General features: G+C 37.0%; 1 long non-coding RNA gene across 1 annotated transcript in view; it reads left to right on the forward strand.

Annotated features, from left to right (window-relative positions):
- The window catches only part of LOC128314313 (uncharacterized), a 191,859-nt gene extending 170,645 nt beyond the window's left edge, over window positions 1-21,214 (forward strand). The window contains exon 5 of the long non-coding RNA XR_008295804.1: window positions 20,673-21,214. This is a non-coding gene — a long non-coding RNA (uncharacterized LOC128314313). The remainder of the gene's footprint in view (window positions 1-20,672) is intronic.
- The last annotated feature ends 434 nt before the right edge of the window (window positions 21,215-21,648 follow it).

Here is a 21,648-nt window from a genome sequence, read left to right on the forward strand (position 1 = left end):
ATGAAGACTATCATTGTTTTTCCTAACCTTTTACTTTTCTTGGAATATTCTTATTACCCAAAATGTAGAATGGAATGAGTGCAAGCTTGTTGGTATTGTTTCTCATCTCTTCCAGATGATGGTTTTTACCAAAACTCATTATAGACCACCTGTGTTTCTTAACATTTTTTAACACTTTGATTTCCTGGGTTATGAAAGAGTTGCTGAGTTTTCCAAGAGTTTCTGAGTTTTCCCATGTGTGTGGTTCTCATCTTCTCACAGCCTGGAAGAACTTGGTTGCCATTACACATCTCACTGATACTTAAAATTGCCTGATCCTGGGTTTTAGTTGCCTGGTTGGATCTGTTTATTGGTACCTTGTCATTCCATCTTGAATTCCTTGCATTTGCCTGAAGTTCATATAGTAACTCTTGACACGCTCTCCTGATACGTGATCTATGGTCTCTGACTTCATCTCTGTACTCTGTAAGATCCCTCGGGTATCTGTGAACAGTGACTCTCATGCTTTGTTAGCATGACTGAGCTTTGGATCTTGCGAAATTAAACATTCAGATGCAGTAGATGTGGGTTGGGTTAATGTCCTGCACTTCTCATGGCTCCTAGCTCAAACAGAATGTAGTTTTGAGTGAGAAGATCTAAATTATGTTTTCCAAACCTGACAGGTTATAAAAAAATTTACCTGAGTACATACATATACACCAGACACTCAGAGGCACATACATTTATGCATATATACATATATATGCATGTGTATATAAAAATACATATATTCAGAGGGAACATATATGAACAGTATTCATGTATATATGAATTTCTTGGCTTCAACCAAGATGTATGGACAATCTTGGACAACTATATTCGAATTATTCCTCTAGTAATAATCCAATCTTAATTATCTGTCAAAGGTTCCATCCCCAAATACTGTCACCTTGAGAGTTAGGGCTTCAACATAAGAATTCTGGGGGGGACACAATTTGGTCCATAGCAATAGACTATTTGATCTAGCACCAAATACCAGCATTGTGAAGGCCATAATACAACACAGTGAAGCAGATGAGACCCGAACACTGGGTTTGATTTCTCAACTAAAGGACTATGGAAGTAACTCACCCCTGGTTCATTCACCAGTGTCAGAAGTTTAAGGTCAGGAGATAGGCATCAGGATCTCTCTGTCATTGTTTTCAGATCAGTACTCCTGGAAATACCCAAAACCAAAACTACCCACCTGAGGGTCATGTTGCACCAGCTAAGTCACCTTATTCATGCCCTTCTGATCTCATCGTTCCACCATATTGAATGAGATCTTTATCATTGGTGAGGAAAATAAGCATATGGATGAACTATCACATATTGTGGCTTTTTTTTTTGCCTTTCCATTTTTTTGACTTAACTTTCAGAAAACAATTTCTCTACCCCACTTAATTCCTCACTCCTATGGTAACATCACTGGATTAATTTCCTACAGCTATGGGAACAAAGTAGCATAAAGCGGGTGGCTTAAAAAAAACAGATGAATTATTTCACAGTTCTGAAGGCTAAAAATTGGGAATCAGTGTATTGTCAGGTCCCTCTGAATCCTTTAGGTGAGGATCCTTCCTTATTTCTTTGAGCTTCCGATAGCCTCAGGCATTTTTGGCTTGTAGATACATGACTCCAATCTCTGCCTCTTTCTTCACATGATGTTATCCCTGTGACCAAATTTCTCTGTTTTCGTAAGGACACCTGACTAAATGAGGTCATAATTACAGGTAGCAGGGCTTAGAACTTCAACATATCTTGGGCATGAGAGGGCGCAATTCAAATCATAACAATCTCAAGGATCTTATCCCCAGAAATGTCCATAAATCTAATAAAATCGAAAGTAGTCCAAGTATTCCAGGTTCCATCATTACTCTTTTCATATTACCTGATCCAATACACCCCCTTGAATATTTCTTCTGCCATTTCCCAGTTACCAAGTTCATTGACCCCAGCGTTTTCTTGGTACTCATTAACCCCCGCCTGGGTTTGCCTACTACTTTTCAATCCCAGGCTCTCTTGTCAATATCACAGTGAAGAAAATACCCACATTTTTCTGCCTCTCTCTCATTATAGCATCCTCTCCTGGAGAAAGTGCAACTAACTCCCTTGAACTCCATGGTCAGTCTGTTTCCATGCAACCAACCAAAGAATGCTTCTGGACAAATGCATGAGATTTAAGCATCTGATCAGAAAGGTCATTGGAATGCTACCCTGTCTCACTGCTATGTATGCTCTTTTAGCATTATGGTGACTCTTTCCATCTCCACCTCAAATCTCTTCCACCCCCTCAGCCAGCATCCTATTCAGCTGATGACAACATCATATTTCTTGAGAAACAGAAACAGTCATGTGATGGGAATTTCTTCACAAAGTCTACAAATCCGTCTCCATTTGTCTTTTCCTGTCAAGGGCATTTCCTCCAGTTGTCCTCTGGATGCTTTTCCTTATCAAGTCTTTGGTTAGCTCCCTTTTCTCAAGAATATCTTAACTTGTTATTGTGTGTATTCAGGTCCTAGGGCTGCCATAACAGGATACCACATACTGGACATCTTGAACAACAGACATTTGTTTTCTCTCAGTTCTGGAGGCTGGATGCCCAAGATCAAGGAGCAAACAGGGTTGGTTTCTCCTAAGGCCTCTCTGTGGCTTGCACACAGTGCCTTCTTGGTGTGTTGTCATTGGATCTTTTCTGTGTGTGTGTGTGTGTGTGTGTGTGTGTGTGTGTGTGTGTGTGTGTAGAGATTGAGAAAGAGAGCAGGCAAGCTCTGGTGCCCTCTCCTCTTCTTAAAAGGACACCAGCCCTATGGGATCAGGGCCCCACCCTTAACACCTCATTTAATGCACCTCCAAGCACAGTCATATTGGGGGTTAGTGCTTCAATGTATGAATTTGGAGGCATATGGTTCAGTTCATAGAACAGTGTTACCTTTTATTAAAAATAGGTTCGGTTTTCTCTTTGTGTGTTTTTAAAACCTAGCCACCCCTGCCAACTTGGAATAGTGGTCACATATATTCTTAGTTCCTGCTGATTCCTTCCCCATCTAAATGTCAAGTATTGGTTCCTCTTAGGGATTGCCCTCAGTTACTCCTTAAACTTGCATTCTCTCACTAAATGATCTTTGTAATGGCCCATACAAATTCAAAGTAAGTGACTTAATTCTACTTATTGAAGGTGAGGATAGAGATTCCTCTGGCATTTTTGTTTCCCTCTGCCATTTTTTAGAGCCTTTACTTTAAAGAACATGTAGGTTAGTTTTCCATTGCTTTGAAGTATGTGTGAAGCTTTCAAAAAGCTAAAATTTAAATCCCAAGAATGTTTTTCTCAAGGACCTGAGAGCCATCTCTTTGGGATGTAAAATAGGGAATTTCCAGCCTCTATTTCTCAGTTCCTGAGAATGGTTAGGAGCCTAACTTCATCTGGAGTCTGCCTCCAAGTTGCAGAACTACTTTGTATCATAAAGCTATGTCAAGTTGTTTTTCCTTTTTAGAAAGCCAAGTAACTAACACAGATGGTCACCAATTCCAGGTGAATTTAGGATAGGCTGTGTGGTAAAGGGTGCTGTCGAATTCTTTTACCTGAGGGCTAATTACTATTAATCTTGAGAACCTCTGTGTAATGAATTGTATGCACTTATCTTTATGAAAGGGTGAGAATTTTTTGTCTTTGTAATCTTTGAGCAGATTGCCTGTGATGCTACCATAGATAGAATTCAGCAGGCAGACAGGGAAAGATTAGGACCTGAGGTCCCTGGGTGGGGGAAAAACACAGGTTTTAGAAAAATGCTGGGAGTGTCTGACCTTAGTAGATCCCCCTCAGGCTTAAAGTTCCTCTTAAGAATGCAACAGACACCACCCACTCCCCCACATGTTCTCCACAGGAATTTTACAAAAGACCAGACTAAAATTAAGTAGTAGACCATAAAACTTATAACCCACATGGAATGATATGGCTGTAGGCCACCCCTCATACAATGGAATCAAGCCATTCAGGAATGGACAAGCCAGCACCTAGAGCTATCAAGCCAGTAAGGGTAGGACCTCAGAGGGAACAGCGTTGAGGGATGGGGAGGGGAAGGGAGGTGTGGGCTGACCAGAACCTTCTAAAACAAGGACGCTTGGCTATAGTCACCGGCATTCACTTTCGAATGTCCCCTCTCTGTGAAGGGAATTTCCATACTATTTTTACTTTCTGATCTTAAACTCTAACAAGCCTGCTGCTCATTTTGTGTCTACCTCTTCATTCTTTGACGTGACGAAAAAGTGAACCCCGGGTATTGAGGTAAAAAATCGTTCGGTAACTCATATCCCATTCAGATTTAATGCTTATTCAGTAATAAAATTGTTTTGTCTCCTACCATTGTGGAGAGGTTTTCTGGGTATGAAATGCATTTTGTTATTAAATACAGTTCTCCAACATCTCATCCATGTTCTTAGTTTGTGACGGCTTGTAAAGCTTATCTCTGGCCAAGACCTCTTTTCTTAGTCAGTGTTTCTACATTTTACTCCTATACCTCACAGATACTTCAATTTAAAAAAAGTAACCAATCATCAACGTCTCTTTTTAAAACGTGTTCTCATTGATTCTTTTCTTGTTGTTCTCACTGATTTTGTCATATCACTGTATTGTGCAGCTATCTTATGGATCCTGCTAAAAATATGTTGTTCTACGTTACTTTCTTACTTGATCACCAAACTTACGTGGGCATGTAGCAGTGCTTCAGTAAAATCTCTTGATAGTGTTGGCGTTCAGGATCCCCTGGATCTTGGATAATTCCAATGCAGACCGTGCCTCTGTTCTCCTTTCCGAACGTTAATACTCTGAGGTACTATAATTTTGCAAAGGAACATTGCCATATATTGTCTTACTTATCTTTGTCCATTTTTTGCCCCGCTCTGAACCATTTTCCACTCTCCAACAAGACTGATTCTCTTGAAAAGGACAAAGATTAGGGGTGCCTGGGTGGCTTAGTTGCTTGAGTATCCAACTCACGATTTTGGCTCAGGTTATGATCCCAGGGTTGTGGGATCAAACCCCACATTGGGCTCTGCACTGAGCATGGAACCTGCTTGGGATTCTTTTGCTCTCTCTGCCCCTCTCCCCCACACATGCTTTCTCTCTCTCTTCTCTAAAATAAAATTTAAAACATTTTAAAAAGGAAGATTATTCATTTATTTTTCTTCTTAACATGGCAGTCTATTTGCAGAATATATTAGAATATAGGACAGCCTTGCTATTTTTAATAATTTTGCTGGGCTTCTTGTAAACATTTCAATTCAGTCATGTATTCATAACAAAAATATTTATTAAGGAGATGCTGTATGCTGAGAAGGACACTAGTTTTTACTTGGATGAATGCAAATTGATAAATACAACACTGGGACATACAGTTAATTTATTTTCTTTGTGACATTATTTGATAAAATTAGAATCAGTTTGCCTTCTATATTTTCAAGTGTAAATCTGTAATGAAAGGCAATGCATTTCATACATTTACCACTTGTTGATTAGCCATTAATCATGGCTAGGGCAGATGTGACCAGGAGGGTGCCTTGTCCTAGGCCACTTACTGGGTAATTAAATGTTCTTCTGTCACAGTGATCAGGAAACATCACAAAGGTTCTTTTTCTCTGATTGTGTGTGTGTGTGTGTGTGTGTGTGTGTGTGTGTGTGTGTATACATACATATATTTTAGTAAATAGTCTACTACTCAATATCATGTGGGATTCCCCGAAAATGCATATTCTGCAAAGCTAGGAGTTCAATTCCCAAGCATGAACTAGCCTAGTAGAAGAACTCTAAGAATTCAGACTTTTTGAATGCCAAGGTGAAAGAGGTTATAAAAACATTGTTCTATCATTGTCAAGGTTAAAGATTTTTTAATACGTAAACTGAAAATGGAAACATTGGAAGAAGCATAACAATGTAAATCCCATTATTTTAGAAAATATTTTTTGAGCTTATTTAATCAGTATTTATGTAGCATCTAGTGGGTTCCAGTTACTACTCTAGGCATCTGCATAACTTAGAGTACAACATTGAACGAAATGTGCCCTGTGAATCTTTCATGGATGTCTGGGCATAAGGAGATAGATATTAAAAATAATAATCAGTAATTTATTGTGTTGAGGAGACACGAAGAACAGAGTAGTGAGGGAGATACACAGTGCATGAGGGAGGGTGCCAGGTAGTACCTGATAGCAGGATTAAGTAAGGTGATGAGGTCAAGTTTTATGGCAAGTTTTGAGGAAAGAGTTGATTAGAACTTAAGTGAATGGGATATCTGGGGAATGTGCTAGCTGGAGGGACCAACTAGAACAAAAGCTCTAGGGTAGGAGCCTGCTAAGTATGTTTGAAGTACTACATGGAACCTTGTATTACTGAAGTGGAGTGAGCTGGGGAGACAGTATTAGTAGGGTGAGGTGGTGAGAAAGTTAGCAAGGGGTGAAATGACTTAGGGGCCTATCAGTCATTAGGCCATTGTGGAGACTTGACCTCTTATTCTGAGTACAATAAGGACTCATTATAGGGTATGGAACAGAGGAACACATTAAAATGATGACTTTAGGGGCACCTGCCTGGCTCAGTCAGTTAAGTGTCTGACTCTTGGTTTTGGCTCAGGTCATGATCTCACGGTTCATGGATTTGAGCCCCACATCAGGCTCTATGGTAACAGGAGGAGGCTGCTTTGGATTCTCTCTTTCTCTCTGTGCCTCTCCCCTGCTCATGCATGTGTGTGTCTCTCTATCAAAATATGCAAATAAGTACGCTTAAAAAAAAGTTTTGGTGATGACTGTAGGGATGAAGGAAGAAACAAAGCAGTATGTAAGAGGCCATTGCAATAATTCCACAGATTGGTGATAATGAAGGTAGGCAGGATATTGGTAGTGGATTTCATGACCATAGTCGGCTTCTGCATATCTTAAGAAGATTAAGACACATGATTTGCTATTAGATTGGATGCAGATTGTAAGATAAACACAAAGATTCCAAGGTTTTGGCTTATGTAGTTGGAAGATTTCGGTTGATATCTACTGACATGGGAAGGAGTGTATGGAAAAGTTTGTGTTTGTTTTGTTTTTAGTGGAGGACATGAGAAGTTCAATTTATTATTTCTTAAATTAAAGGCACTTCTTGGATATTTATCCAAAACAGGTCGAGGAGGAAGATATTCATGTCTATAGTTTGGGAGAAAGGACTGAATAAGATATGCAAATTTTAGAGTTATCTGCTTATATAGATGGTATTTAAAATGATGGAACTGGATGAGAATATCAATTGAATGAGTATCCATACAGAAAAAATTGAGGGTAGAGCCCTAAGGTATTTATAGATTAGGAGACAAAAGAAGATAAATAGCAAAAATTATAAAGGAAAGGGGTAGGAATACCAAGAGAATGTGGTGTTGCAAATACTTCCTGATGCATTCAACGACAGCATGATTTTGTGTTAATGGACATGAAGAGGTCATGATTAAGCTAAGGGTATATGGGGCTGACGGGATGGGGGTGGGGCAGAAGGGCAGGCTTCATGGGTATGTGACTTTATATAATCGCTCAAAGCCCCACCTTCAAGCACTCTCTGCTTGGTTTAATGCTCTGCTGTTACCATGTTGAAATTATTAATTTTTAACAATCATCCCCCACATTTTTATATTACATTGCACAAATTATAGAGGTATTTCTGCATGTTGGGAGGTTTCATGATAGGAAAAGGGGAGTGTTTTGTTCATTTTTAGGATGTGTTTGGGTATTTGATGGATAATATAGAAATAGTTAACTTATTCACAGATAATTTTTAAAAATGGTGGTTCTCTTTCTGATTTAATTCCCCCTGTTGTCCCCTGTATTGAGAGATTCAGGATCCTTTCCAAAGAAAAAAGCAAGTTCCTGGTTGCTAAAAGATCTTGCATGGTATGCTTTGCTCTGCCCATTGCTTTCTGTATCTAATTTGATAACTACATACTTTAGAGATATATTTGGATTAAAATCTTCCCACTTCTGTTTTCTAACGCTATTTGTAACCTTGCAAAAATTATATAACTTTTTAAAACTTCATTGCCTTTATGTAAACCATATGCTTTATATCTTCTAGGAGTATGAATAACAAATTTAAACTCCTGACAAATGTTAAGTACTCATTAAATGGCAGCTATTATTATTTCTTAAAGAAAATTGTTGTGTGTCTTCATTTTATCTTTTTGCAACTAAATAAAAATCTATAGGCACACCCTAAATGATGACATTTTAACAGAATGAAAATTTTATTTATTTATATCCCAAAATAACTTTTTTTCCTGTACACATTGTATAAAATGGTACAAATAGTTGAATTATAAAAGATCCTCTTTTATAGCCTCTCAGGTTCCCTCCCAAAATTTAATCATGTAACATTTTGCTATGTAGGCAGCAAAGTTCTCTGCCTTACACAAATATATTCATGTGCACCTTAATTTTTTTAATCTTAGCATATATTAGAGATTATATCTTCATAAATATATAAAGAGATGCCCAGTTTTTTCTCTAAACAGAAAATTTTGATCAAGAAAGAGCAGAGGCCAGGAGAAAATACTCAGTGGCTAACCAAAGAGTGTATTCTTGTCACCAGGAGAACTACAAGTGAAACTATTTTAGGGAATTCCCCAAAGAACTCACAAGAAGACCCTAAGAACAAATTAGCAATAAATGTCTGCCTGGTGCAGAGGATGATGCTCACTGGTCAAATAAAAAGCCGTTTCCTTTCTTTTCTTTCTCCCATCTGTTTTGATCTTGGAGAGGTCAAAGTTCATGGCTCACCAGATGGCAAATGAGCACAAGCACAAGGCACAAAGAACAATGACTACAAGTCAGTAAATGTCCATCTTCCAAGTGCTTAGCAGTCAACAAGCTGAAGCTCTGAGAAGGGATGATACCTGTAGCTTTGAACAGTTTAAAGTTTGGTTATTGTTAGGGCTTGACTTGTGTCCTCCACCCCACCCTAAAATTCTTGTGTTTTCAGACCTAATGCCCTGGACCTCAGAATGCCACTGTAGTTGGGGATGATGCTTTTAAAGGAGCAATTAAAGCTAAATGAGGTCCTTAGGGTGGACCCTAATTCTGTATGACTAGTGTTATTACAAGAGAGGAGTCCACAGACCAGAACAGGGGGAAGACCATGTGAAGACAAGAGCAGATGGCCATCTACAAGCCAAGGAGAGAGACCTCAGAAGAAATAATAGTGCTAACAGGTAGATTTAGACTTCTACCCTCCAGAACAGTGAGAAAACTTGCCACTGGAGCCATCTAGACTGGTATTTTGTTATGGCAAACCTAGCAAACAAATACGTTTACAGTGCTGGACAAAATTTACTGATTTCTAACTCAAAGGTATTTTGTTACCAAAAGTGACAAGAAAATGAACAGAACTTGTAATTTCATCCAAAAGCAAGGAAAGAACTGGTCCCAGGAAATACACTTAAATTGAGAGTAGGAGACAAATATTAAAGATGGTTGAAAATGATATCTCATGAATCCTGTCCATTCAAACATGGCTGGCACATAAACTCACTCTGGGAGAATTGAATGCTTTAGGATACTGACTTTTCTTAAAGTATTCCATGTCTTTATTTCAAGTTATCTGTATTTCTGTCACTAATATTAAAAATATTTTATATAGATTTGAACTGGCTTTAAAGTTTATCCGTGTTTATAAGTTGTCTTCCCCCCCCCTTATATTACTAATGAGGTTTTGTTTGTTTGTTTTCAGAAGCAAAAATGGTCTATATTTTTTCCAATACAATAAGGTTCTGAAGAGTCATGGCATTATGAGTAATAACAGCATTGTATTAGTCAAGTTCGCTAGGAAGGGAGCATTAATAATAAAAAAACAATAAGACGTTGGGGCACCTCAGTGGCTCAGTCAGTTAAGCGTCCAACTTTGGCTCAGGTCATGATCTCACTATCCATGAGTTTGATCCCTGCATCAGGCTCTGTGCTGACAGCTCAGAGCCTGGAGGCTGCTTCGGATTCAGTGTCTCCCTCTCTCTCTGACCCTCCCCTGTTGATGCTCTGTCTCTCTCTGTCTCAAAAATAAACAAACATTAAAAAAAATTAAAAAAAAAAAACCAAGACGCTGTACCTGGGTGTAAACAGGAATTGATGATATCTAGATAGTAAAAAGAATCTCCATGTGCACTCTTTGAACATTAAACAAATAAATATGTCTGTTCCTTTTCCCTACCCATGGTCCTAAATCTTCATCGGTAAACCGCTATATCTTACAATGGGCTCATGAATATTTTCAACTCTTTCCCTGTTTTTTTTAGATGTTATTTTTAAAATTGAAGTAGAATTGCCATAATAGCATAATTATTTAAGGTATACAACACTGAGTTGATATTTGCATATATTGCAAAACAGTAGTTGACGTCTGTTTCTGTATGTAGTTAAAATTTTTCTTCTGAACAGAACCTTCAAGATCCTCTCCTAGCTACTTTCAAATATAAAATACAATATTAACTATAGTCACCACACTGTGTATTCTATCCCGTTGAATTATTGATTTTACAACTGAAAATTTATATCTTTTGAGACAACCAATTTTGCCAACCCCCCACTTCTCACCTTACGCAATCACCAATCTGTTCTCTATATCCATAACCTCAGGTTTTCTTTGTGGAATCTAAACAAAAAAACAACCACACAAACAAGAAATAAACCTAAAAACCATTTCAGTGAAATTATACAGTATTTATCCTTTTCTTTATTATTTCACTTCGAACAATGCCCTCAAGATCCATCCATGTTGTAGCAGGTAGAACACTTTATTCTTTTATGGCTGTATAATATTTCATTGTGTGTGTGTGTGTGTGTGTGTGTGTATCACATTTTCTTTATCCATGTATCAGTGGACACTGAGGTTGTTTCTGTGTTTTAGATATAGTAAATAATGCTTCAGTGACCACAGGGTGCATATATCCTTTCAAATTAGTGTTTTTGTTTGCTTGTAATAAATATTCAGAAATGGAATTGCTGGATCACATGGTAATTAAATTTTTAATTTTTGGAGGAAGCTCTGTACTGTTTTCCTTAGTGGCTGCACCAACGGTGTATAAGTATTCTCTTTTTTACACATCCTTGCTAACACTGGTTATTTCTTGTCTTTTTGATGATAGCCATTCTAACAGAGGGGAGATAAAATCTAATTGTGGTTTCGATTTGCATTTCTCTGATGAGTAGTGATGTTGAGCATCTTTTCATGTGCCTGTATATGGTCTTCTTTGGAAAAATGTCTATTTAGATCCACATATATATATATATATATATGTATGTATTATTTATATATATATGTATAAGTATATATATATATAATTATATATTATATATACAAAGTTAATTTAAAGTGAGTGAGCGCTATTGGGGGAGGTGCAGAGAGAGGGGAAGAGAGAGAATCCCAAGCAAGCTCCACGCTTAGCACGGAGCCCCACTTGAAGCTCAATCTCACGAACCGTGAGATCATGACCTGAGCCAAAATCAAGAGTCATAAGCCTAACTGACTGAGCCACCCAGTCTCCTCGCCTCCACCCATTTTTAAATTATGTTGTTTATTTCTTTCCTGATGATTTATGTGAGCTCTTTGTTCAAGGTATTTGACCCATTATTTGACAAATGTTTTGTAAATGTGTTCTCCTGATCCATAGGTTGCCTTTTCATTTTCTTGATAGTTTCCTTTGCTGTGTAGAAGCTTTTTAGCATGGTATAGTCTTCCGCCTACTGGTTTTGCTTTTGTTGCCTTTTACAAATACAAAATACAAAATCACTGCCAAAACTGATGTCAAGGAGCTTAGCCCTTAACCCTCTGTGTTTTCCTCTTAGAGTTGCATGGTATCATATATTACATTTAAATTCTAGAATCCATTTCAGTTGATTTTTGGTGTAGGATTAGCGTCCAGTTTCATTATTTTGCACATGTATATCCTATTTTCCCAACACCGTTTATTGAAGGGACTATCTTTTCCCCTTCATAAATTTTTGGCTCCTTTGTCATAAATTAATTGACTGTGCATGGATTTATTTCTGGCCTCTGTACTCTGTTCCATCGATCTGTGTGTCTGTTGTTAGGCCAATTACTACTGTTTTTATTATTAAACCTTTGTAATGCATTTTGGAATTAGAGAGCCTGATGCCTCCAGCTTTTATGTTTTGTTGTGTTTTTCGCAATATTTCCTTGTCAATTTGTGGTATTTTGTGGTTTTATACAAATTTTAGTATTGTCCTATTTCTATAAAAAATTTGATTGGAATTTTGATAGATTTTGCATCCAGTATGTAGATTGCTTAGGGTAGTATGGACATTTTAATGATATTAATTCTTCTAATCCATGAGCACAGAACATCTTTCCATTGACTTGTGTCTTCCTTTCCTTTCATCAATGTCTTAGCATTTTCAGTATATAGGTCTTTCACCACCTTGGTTAAATTAATTCCTAGGTATTTTATTATTTTTTGATGCCAACGTAAATTACATTTGCTTTGACTTCTCTTTGTGGTAGTTCATTTTTAGTGTATATCAGTGCAGCATTTGTGAATATTGATTTTGTGTCCTGCAATATTGGTGAATTCATTTCTTTCTTTTGAGAAGTATAAGATTTTCTTTCTTTGTTTTTTTTTCTTTTGAGTTTTTTTTTTTTTTAACGGAGAGAGAGGGAGCAGGAGAGGGGCAGACAAAGAAGGAGAAAGAGAATTTCAAGCAGCCTCTGTGCTATCAACTCAGAGTCTAATGCGGGGCTTGAACTCACCAACCAAGAGATTGTGAGCCAAAACCAAAAGTTGGATGCTTAACCAACCGAACCATCCAGGCACCCCGACTCTCAAGTGCAAGATTTTCTATATATAAAATCATATTATCTGCAAACAAATACCATTTTACTGATTCCTTTAGGATTCAGATGATTTTATTTCTTGCCTGTTTCCTTTGGCTAGGACTTCTGGGACTATGTAGGAGTGGTAAGGGTAGGCACTCTTGTCTTGTTCCTGTTTTTAGACAGAAAGCTTTTAGCTTGTCACTGTTGACTCTGATGTTAGCTAGGGCTTGTCCTGTATGGTTGTTATTATGTTGAGGTATCTTCCATTTATACCCACTTTGTTGTGAGTTTTTTTTTTTTATCATAAATGGATGTTGAATTTTGGCACATACTTACCTGCCTCTCTTGTGATGATTATATCTTTTTTCTCCTTTATTTGTTAGTGTGTTACATTGATTGATTTGTAGGTGTTGAATAATTCTTGAATTTCTGGAATAAATTCCACTAGGCGTATCATCTTTTTAATGTATGATTGAATTCAGTCTCCTAATACGTGGAGGATTTTTATATGTATGTTCATCAGAGCTATTGGCCTGTAATTGCCTTTTCTTGTGGTGTTATTGTCTGGTTTTTGCACTGGGGTAGTGCTTGTTTCATAAAGTGAGTTTGAAATATTTCTTCATTTTTAGTTTTTGGAAGAGTTTGAGAAGGGCTGGTATTAATTATTGGAATGTTTGGTAGAATTCACCATTAAAGCTGTCTGCTTCTGGATTTTGGGAGGTTTTTGACTACTGATTTAATCTCCTTACTTACAATTACTCTGCTAAGATCTAGATTTTCTATTCATGATTCAGTCCTGTAACGTTGTATGTTTCTAGGAATTTAGCTATTTTTATAGGTTGTCCAATTTGGAGGTGTATAATTGTAGTAGTCTCCTAGGATCATTTTATTTCTGTGGTGTCAGTTGTAATGTCTTCTCTTTCATTTCCTATTTTGAGTCTTTTTTTTTTTTTTTTTGTCTTGGTGAGTCTAGCTAAAGTGTTGAATGTTTGTTTGTTTTTTTTTACCTTTTCAATGAGCCAGTCCTTGGTTTAACAAGTTATTTTTATATACAGGAGGGATAGTGATGTATTTCTGATAATACTGAATCCATCTGCCATAATAATTTTTCTAAATACTATGCCATTTTACAGTCAAATATTTGGAATTTTTTATTAAAGTAATGAAATTATTTACAAATAGTGGTTATATTAGTCTGTCTTTATGCCTTTTATTATTGTAGTACCTTGAAAATCTTAAATAAATTTTTTTGTAGTAGATACCCAAATGAATAACAACTTGTTGGCTGAGTAGATTTTTTTAAAATTGCTGGAAGTACATCTACTTGATGCAACTTTTAAAACACCAAAAATCAATCTGTTGAATAATATAACCTCAGCATCTATGAATACAATCACACCATTTTCATTTTGATTTTATTATATGTTGAAGTATAATAGATTTTGTAATTTAGATCTATTCTTGACTGTATGAGATATGCTCCATATTGTTTCTTGGTATTGATTTTATTTGCTGATTTATTTAAAGATTTTTACAATTACTGATATATACCATTTTAAATACATGTATTTTGGGATTTGTATATTTTGTACTTGAGTCAAAAAAACCACAAAACTTAGGGCTCTCACTCAGGCTCATGTCATAGTAACTGCTACTGGGCATGCCCTCCTGAAATTAAAAGAAAAAAGGATGTATGTATGGACCAAATAGATGAAACAGTTGTTTTCAGAAATTGAAAGACAGTAAAGAACTATGATCCCTGAAAAAGATGGGAAACACCTTAGGCATGCCATAGGATCATCTCTTCGTATAGAGTGGAACCCTTTCCTGTTCATGGAGTTCAGAGGGTAAACATAGGTAGAAAACAGTGGTCTCAACGAATTGATGATCAGAATTTGGATAAACGAAGGCCGACTGAAATTTGGGAGCAGGTATTTGAGGGGAGGTACACAAATAGCTCCAGAAATCTGCTTAGAATTTGGTTGGATACAAAGCAGTATATGGGAGAGTGAGACGTAATTTTTCTGATAGAAATTATTGTACCATAAATGCACTACCACTTATTTCTTCTTTTTTCAAAATTTTTATTGAAATTCTAGTCATTATCACTCCCACTTTTTTTTTAAATTGCTTTATCTCTACCCAATACTTTTTGGTATTTATTCTGTATTTGAAGACTTTTTTCTTTTCCTCCACGAGAAACCATACTCAAATGTTTATTGCCAAGATAAAGGTCTTGTTGTTCTGGCCAAATAATTTTAACGGAAATCAGAACATCCTCCAATCCAGAAAAAAGAAGTACTAAATGGTGGTGGCTTTTCGCCCCCTAAGGTATACACTGCAGTATATGTTGGAGACAAGTGATTTCCACAGAAAACATACTGAGAACGACTGTCTTACTCAGGGAAATTGATCTAAAATTGGAATACACACACCTTACAGGCACATGAAAAGGAAATAAATTTAGTTAAGTGTCCCTTGGGTACACGTAAGGAAAGCTGTTGAACATTGTGGAGACAGATGTTCCTTGTAGGACCAAAGCACTGATTTCCCAGTTGTTGGGGGTTTTGGCCTCTGAGGGCAAACAACAGGTCCCTCCTGAGAATTGTCCCTGGCTGAAGGAGCTTCCTTGCCCACAGTGTTATGCCACCCACCTTTGCAGCAATACCAGGACATAGCCCACTGGCGTTAGTTGAAGACCTCTCTAAAAAAGGCCATCACAGATAGTCAGTATGTCACCTGAGGCCTCTGTAACAAATGTACTGCTGTTAGCTTCTGTCCAGTCTTAATGACATCAAAGGTGGTTCTCTACAAAGGTTGTTGCTGACAGCATTGCCTAACAGTCCACTTGGGTGCCTCCACTACCGTGTCAGATTCTCTTTTCTAGGAAAAGGAGCCATGACAGCACCCCAAAGATTGAAAGAAGAGGTAATTTTGTATTACGCTTCCAAGGAATTGACCTCAGTTCATACTATACCAAATAGCCCTCAGGAACCGGTTTAAGAGGAAAATGACTTGAAATAAAAGCTAAAGGTTGAACTTAAAAAGTATCTGACATCAGTTACTGAAATAACTTGATCCAATCTGGGAAAAGAGATTAGTTAAGTAATGGCTTTAAACTTGACCTGCTGGAGCTACTTGGTAGGTAGAAAGCATAGTTCGTTTGTAGATATTAAATCCAGCACTATGGTTTTCTGTTTAAGCTACGGAGTGAGAAGGAAATCAATTTAGATATTTGAAGTGGACACTCCACCATTAGCAAGATTAAGGAGATCACTAAATCCTTTTTCAAAGATTTTCATTTGGACATGAACTGCTGAATTCATGCCTTAGTCTTGCAGAACACTCCTCAATATCCATATTTCCAAGTCTGTAAATTGTAGGGTTAAATTACATCTTTTAAAGGCACTTATTCTATAGTAACTTTCTGTCTTAAATAGTCTCATCTTTGTACTCAAAACAAATGTTTTTTCTAATCCCAAGTTTTGAAAAAAACCCTAAGTTCTTTTTGCAATCAACTCATTGTTTTGAAATGCTCCAAAAGGTAAGTAACACAAAAATGCCAAAAGGAAGCAAGCAAGAAAGAAGGTATCATGGGACACATGGGGATGATTCTGTAGTTTCAGTGTAAACTTTATGAAATACCAAATAATTGGCTTCAAGGTGAGTTTGTTTTCAGAAGTACATGTAGAAATAAAAATCGGAAGTTAAGTTTTATTAATTTGTAAATGTACATCTGAGGCTCAAAGATACTTGATACTCAAAATGCTTGCTCTGGCAAGAGAATAGGTTTTGGGTGATTAAAAGGAAAGCTAGGCTTAGATTGAAGCTCTTGTATTTAAAAGTTACACTGGGTGCAATTGACATAGCTTTCTGAGCAAGAGTATCTATGGTAACAAGGAAAGATAACACTAAACAGTGCCTGATACTATAAACCATAAAAATCATAATGTGATACAATAGGGGATTCAAGATTATAAAATTCTCCTAGAGTAGTGAGCGATCTATTGAATTTTATTTCACAACATGAAATCAGGTATTTAACAATATTTCAGTTCATAGACTAAGTTCATGTTACAGTAAACCTTTTGAAAGAGAGAATTCTATTATTCAGAAGTCTGTATTCCTCATCCATGAATGATCAAAGAATGGCTGCTATAGTTATTTTAAAGGTGACAGCTTGATTCTAAGTCAGGGTCAGTTTTAAAAACCGGGGATGGTCTATATCTGTGAAGAATGCTGGGCAGAAATCCATAACCCAGAATCTTTCTTGTCACTGGGCCTGAAAAGCTCTTTCTGAGAGTCATTCCTTTGGATCCCTCATTATAGGTCTTTCCAACCAGAGAGGTTATTGCTGTGAAGCTTCATCATGTGAGGAGGAGACCCAGGGACAGACTGGAGAAAATGCAGAACAGGAGCAAGGAGTAGGCAGAGGGGAGTGAGGGGGGTGAGGGAGCAAAAGGAGAAATTCAGAATCTGCTACTGGTAAATGATGTATTTTCACACCAAAATATGTTTCTTTGTTGGTCCCTTTGGAAAAAAAGTCATGTATTATTTGTTCTGATATATCATTGATGGAATTACAGGCAATTCTCATTTTTTTAAATTTGTGCTTTGCTGGAATCATAAAGTTTTTAAAAAAATATACTATTTTTAAAAATTTATTTACTATTTTGAGAGTGAGTGAGTGGGGAGGGGGCAGGGAGACAAAGAATCCCACGCCAACTGGGGGCTCGATCTCAGATACCAAGGGATCTTAACCTGAGCCAGAATCAAGAGTTGAAGGCTAACTAACCTGAGAGCCCCCCAGGTACCCTCAAAATACACTTTAAAACAAGAGACAAATAGAAGCAAAGCAAACACAAGAGTCCATTACTCTTAGTGTAGAGAAAATGGATCTCTTGAGAGAATGTTTATGTAGGGAATGCAGGAAAACCTAGAGTTAGGGTCCATAATCTAGGGACATAGGAAGTAATTTTGGTGTCCTGGGTGTTCTCCCTGCATGGGTATGGTAAAAACTGATGAAATGCTGGTGTTGACCTTGAGCCTCAAGCAGCAGAGGTTCCCCTGAGTTCCCAGCTGAGGCTGCATACACCTGTCCCTTGGATGGCTTGTGTTCCTCCAGACCTTTCAGTTCTAAGTCTGAACTCACACATTTCCACAGTTAGCAGCCTCCTACTTAGTCCCTCACATTCGTGCATCCTTTTCTAGGCAGGAAGCTGGGCCACAGCATGTGTGATGATTAGTTTTCAGAACAACTTTATTTTTGTTTTGCTTGTAGTCAGTTGTATTGGGATATAATTTACAGAAAATAAAATTCACATTTAAATGTACAATTTGATATATCTCAACAAATGGTCATGTAACCACCACCACAATCATGATATAGGACCTTTCCTTCACCTGCCACATTTCCTCTGTGGTCATTCCTTTGCTCTAATCCCTTAGTCCTTACAGTCACTGAATTTTTTTCTATCTGCCGAAGTATTGCATTTTCTGCAATTTCAACTGAGTGGAACCATGTAATCCTTCTGTGTCTTTATTCTTTTACTTAGCACAGTGCTTTTGAGTTCATACATGATACTATTTATTTCTTCTTATTACTAAATAAAATTCCATTGTATGGGTGTATCTCAATTTGCTTATTTGCTTACCAGTTGATAACACTTGGGTTGAGTTCTAGTTTTTGGCTCTTACTAAGAAAGCAGTATTAGTATTCTAGTACAAGTCTCTGTGTGTGAATACATTTTCTCCATAAATATCTAGTAGGGGGATTGCTGTGGAGGGTAGTAAATACATGTTTAATTTCATAAGCAACCACCAAAACGTTTTCCAAAATGACTTGGTCATCTTGTATTTTCCCTAGCAAATCCTCCAAATTCCTCTGCATTTTCACCAAACTTTGGTACTATAGATTTTAAGCCACTGGGTATGTGATGGTATTTTGTGATTTTAGTTGGCATTTCCCTAATGACTAATGATGTTAATCATCCTTTCACATGATGATTGGCCTTTTGAATGTTTTCTTTGCTAAATTCTTTATTTAAATCATCTGTCTTAAAATTGTATTTGTCTTATTACTGAATTGTAAGAGTTCTTTATGTGGTCTGTATACAAATCTTTTATCAGATCAACATTTTGAAAATATTTTCTTATAGTCTGTGGCTTTTTATTATTTTTTTTTAAAAACTATGTCTTAGGAATTTAAGAAAATTTAATCTTTGTGTCAAGTTGAACAATTTTTTCCTTTTTGAATAAGTTTTAAAAAAATCTCTAAGACATAGTTTCTTAACCTGAGGTCACAAGATTGGCCCTATGTTTTCTTCTAGAAAAGTAATAATTTTAGGTCTAAGTGTTAGGTGAATTTATTACTTTGCATAAATGGTGTGAGGTAAGGAGTAGAGTTGACTTTTTTAGGGATTGACAATGGCTCTGGTACCTTTTTCTGAAAAGGATCTTCCTTCACTAAATTACCTGGGTTCCTTAGTCAAACATTAAATAATACATATATGAATCTGTTTCTTTGTTTAGTTGCATTTGTTTACATATCTCTCCTTACATCAACATCACACTATATTTGTCTGTCTGGAGTGTAAGTTCTCCAACATTTGTTTTGGCTCATTTTGGAGTATTTTTTTTTTTTGTCATTTATCATCATATATCGGACACTTGTCAGTGTGCTACAGAGAAAAGACTCTAGCAAAGAAATTAAGAGAATCTGAGTGTAGACATGGAGCAGAAATGTCAAAATACGATTCTATTCCCATTGTATTAATTTTGTTCTGTTAGTAATTTTTGTAGTTGTTAGATAGACTTTATTTTTTAGAGCATTTTTGGCGTATAGCAAAATTGAGAGCAAGGCATAGAGGTTTGGTGTATGCTCTCTGTTCACACATGCACAACCTCCCTGATGTGTAAATTCCACACCACACAGTACATTTGCTACTATTGATGAAGCTACACTGACACTTGATCGTCACGTGCAGTCCATGGTTTACATTAGGGTTTTCTCTTAGAGTTACACAGTTTTGACTACATAGTGACACGTAGTCACAATTAGAGTATTCTGTGTTTCATTGCCTTAGAAATCCTTTTTTCTTTTTTTTCCATTTCTTTGAGAGAGACTTAATTTCTCCTTTCCTTTTGAAGTATGCTTTGCAAGGTAGAATTCCAGGTCCCTGTCTTTTTCTTTGTTTTTCCTACTCTCATCACTTTAAGAATTTCATTCTACGCTATTGTTGCTTGCAAAGATTTCAAGAAATGTCAGATGTAATACTTACCTTTGCTGCTTTATGGGTAAGGTCTGTTCCCCTCACCCTCCACCCTGACTCTGGTTACTTTGAAGAGGTTTTTGTTTTGTTTTGTTTAAATCTTTGATTTCCTGCAGATTGCATGTGATATGCAGGGATAGTTGTTTTGTTTGTTTGTTGTTCTTTGCATTTATCTTGCTTGTTATTTTCTAGGCTTCCTGGATCTGTGGCTTGGTGTTAGCCATTAATTTGGGGAAATTCATAGTTACTATTACTGCAAACATTGCTTTGGTTGCTTTCTCTTGTCTCATTCTGGTGTTCCTATGATGCATACGCTACATGTTTTATAATGGTCCCACAGTTCTTAGGAATCCTGGGATTTGGGTTTTTTTTTTCCTTTCAGTCTTTGTAGTTTTGGGAATTTTACTGAAATATCCTAATACCCTTTAGAATTGTTTCCTCAGCCATGCCCAGTCTACTAATGAGCCTCTCATAGGCATTCTGTATTTTTGGAGACACTGTTTTTGATTTCTGACATTTCTTTTTCTTTTTTTCTTTTAGAGAGCATGAGCAGGGGAGAGAAGCAAAAGGAGAGAAGGAGAATCTTAAGCAGGCTCCATGCTCCGTACAGAACTCCATGCGGGGCTTGATCCCACAACCTTTGGATCATGACCGAGCTGAAGTCATGACGCTTAACTGACTGAGCGACCCAGGTACCCCTCTAGCATTTCTTTTTAATTATTTCTTTTAATGTCCTCTCTCTCCTTAGATTTCCTATTGGTTCTTGCATGCTATCAGCTATATCCATTAGATCTCTTAGGATATTCATCATAATTGTTTTAAATTTCTAGTATGATAATTTTAACATCTCTGCCTTATTCGAGTCTGGCTCTGATGCTCTTTCTGTTAGAACAGTGCAGTTTTTTTCCCCCTATTAGTTTATCTAATAATTGTTTTCTTGAGTACCAGACATAATGTAGTGGGTAAAAGGAGCTGCTGTAATAGGCCTTTAGTAATGTGGTGATATGTTATACAGAGCAGGAATGTTCCAAGGACCTATGATTAGTTTCAATCTTTAAATGAGCCTGTGCCTCTCTGCTGTGAACTTCACGAGTGTTTCTAAGGTCCCCTTCCCACCCCCCCACCCCCCTGCCAATGTGGGCAGGATGGCTGGATTATGCTGGAATTAAGAATCTCTCTTTGCTCTTGTCTGTTAGGATCTGGAAAAAGTTCACTAGTTAAAACTCTGGTAAAGGGTTTCTTCTAAAGGAAGGCCTAGTTAAGAAGAACATAATCTGGTGTATTTCAAAATTGTCACTTTTTCCCTATCTCTGTGGGGAGATTGAGGGGATTTTTCCCCCCAATATTCACTGTGATAACCAAGTTGAGCTCCTGGACACCAAAGTCATACAAGTGTGGGGATTCCCTGTGACCAGATCCTGTAGAATTGGAAATGCTTAAATGGTTCTATATGAGACTCAGGCAAATTATAAGTTACATTTTAGGTTTTCCTACTGATTCTGGTTCCCATGGAAGATT

The sequence above is a fragment of the Acinonyx jubatus genome, chromosome B1 (assembly GCF_027475565.1).
Source record: "Acinonyx jubatus isolate Ajub_Pintada_27869175 chromosome B1, VMU_Ajub_asm_v1.0, whole genome shotgun sequence".
Taxonomy (NCBI): Eukaryota; Metazoa; Chordata; class Mammalia; order Carnivora; family Felidae; genus Acinonyx; species Acinonyx jubatus.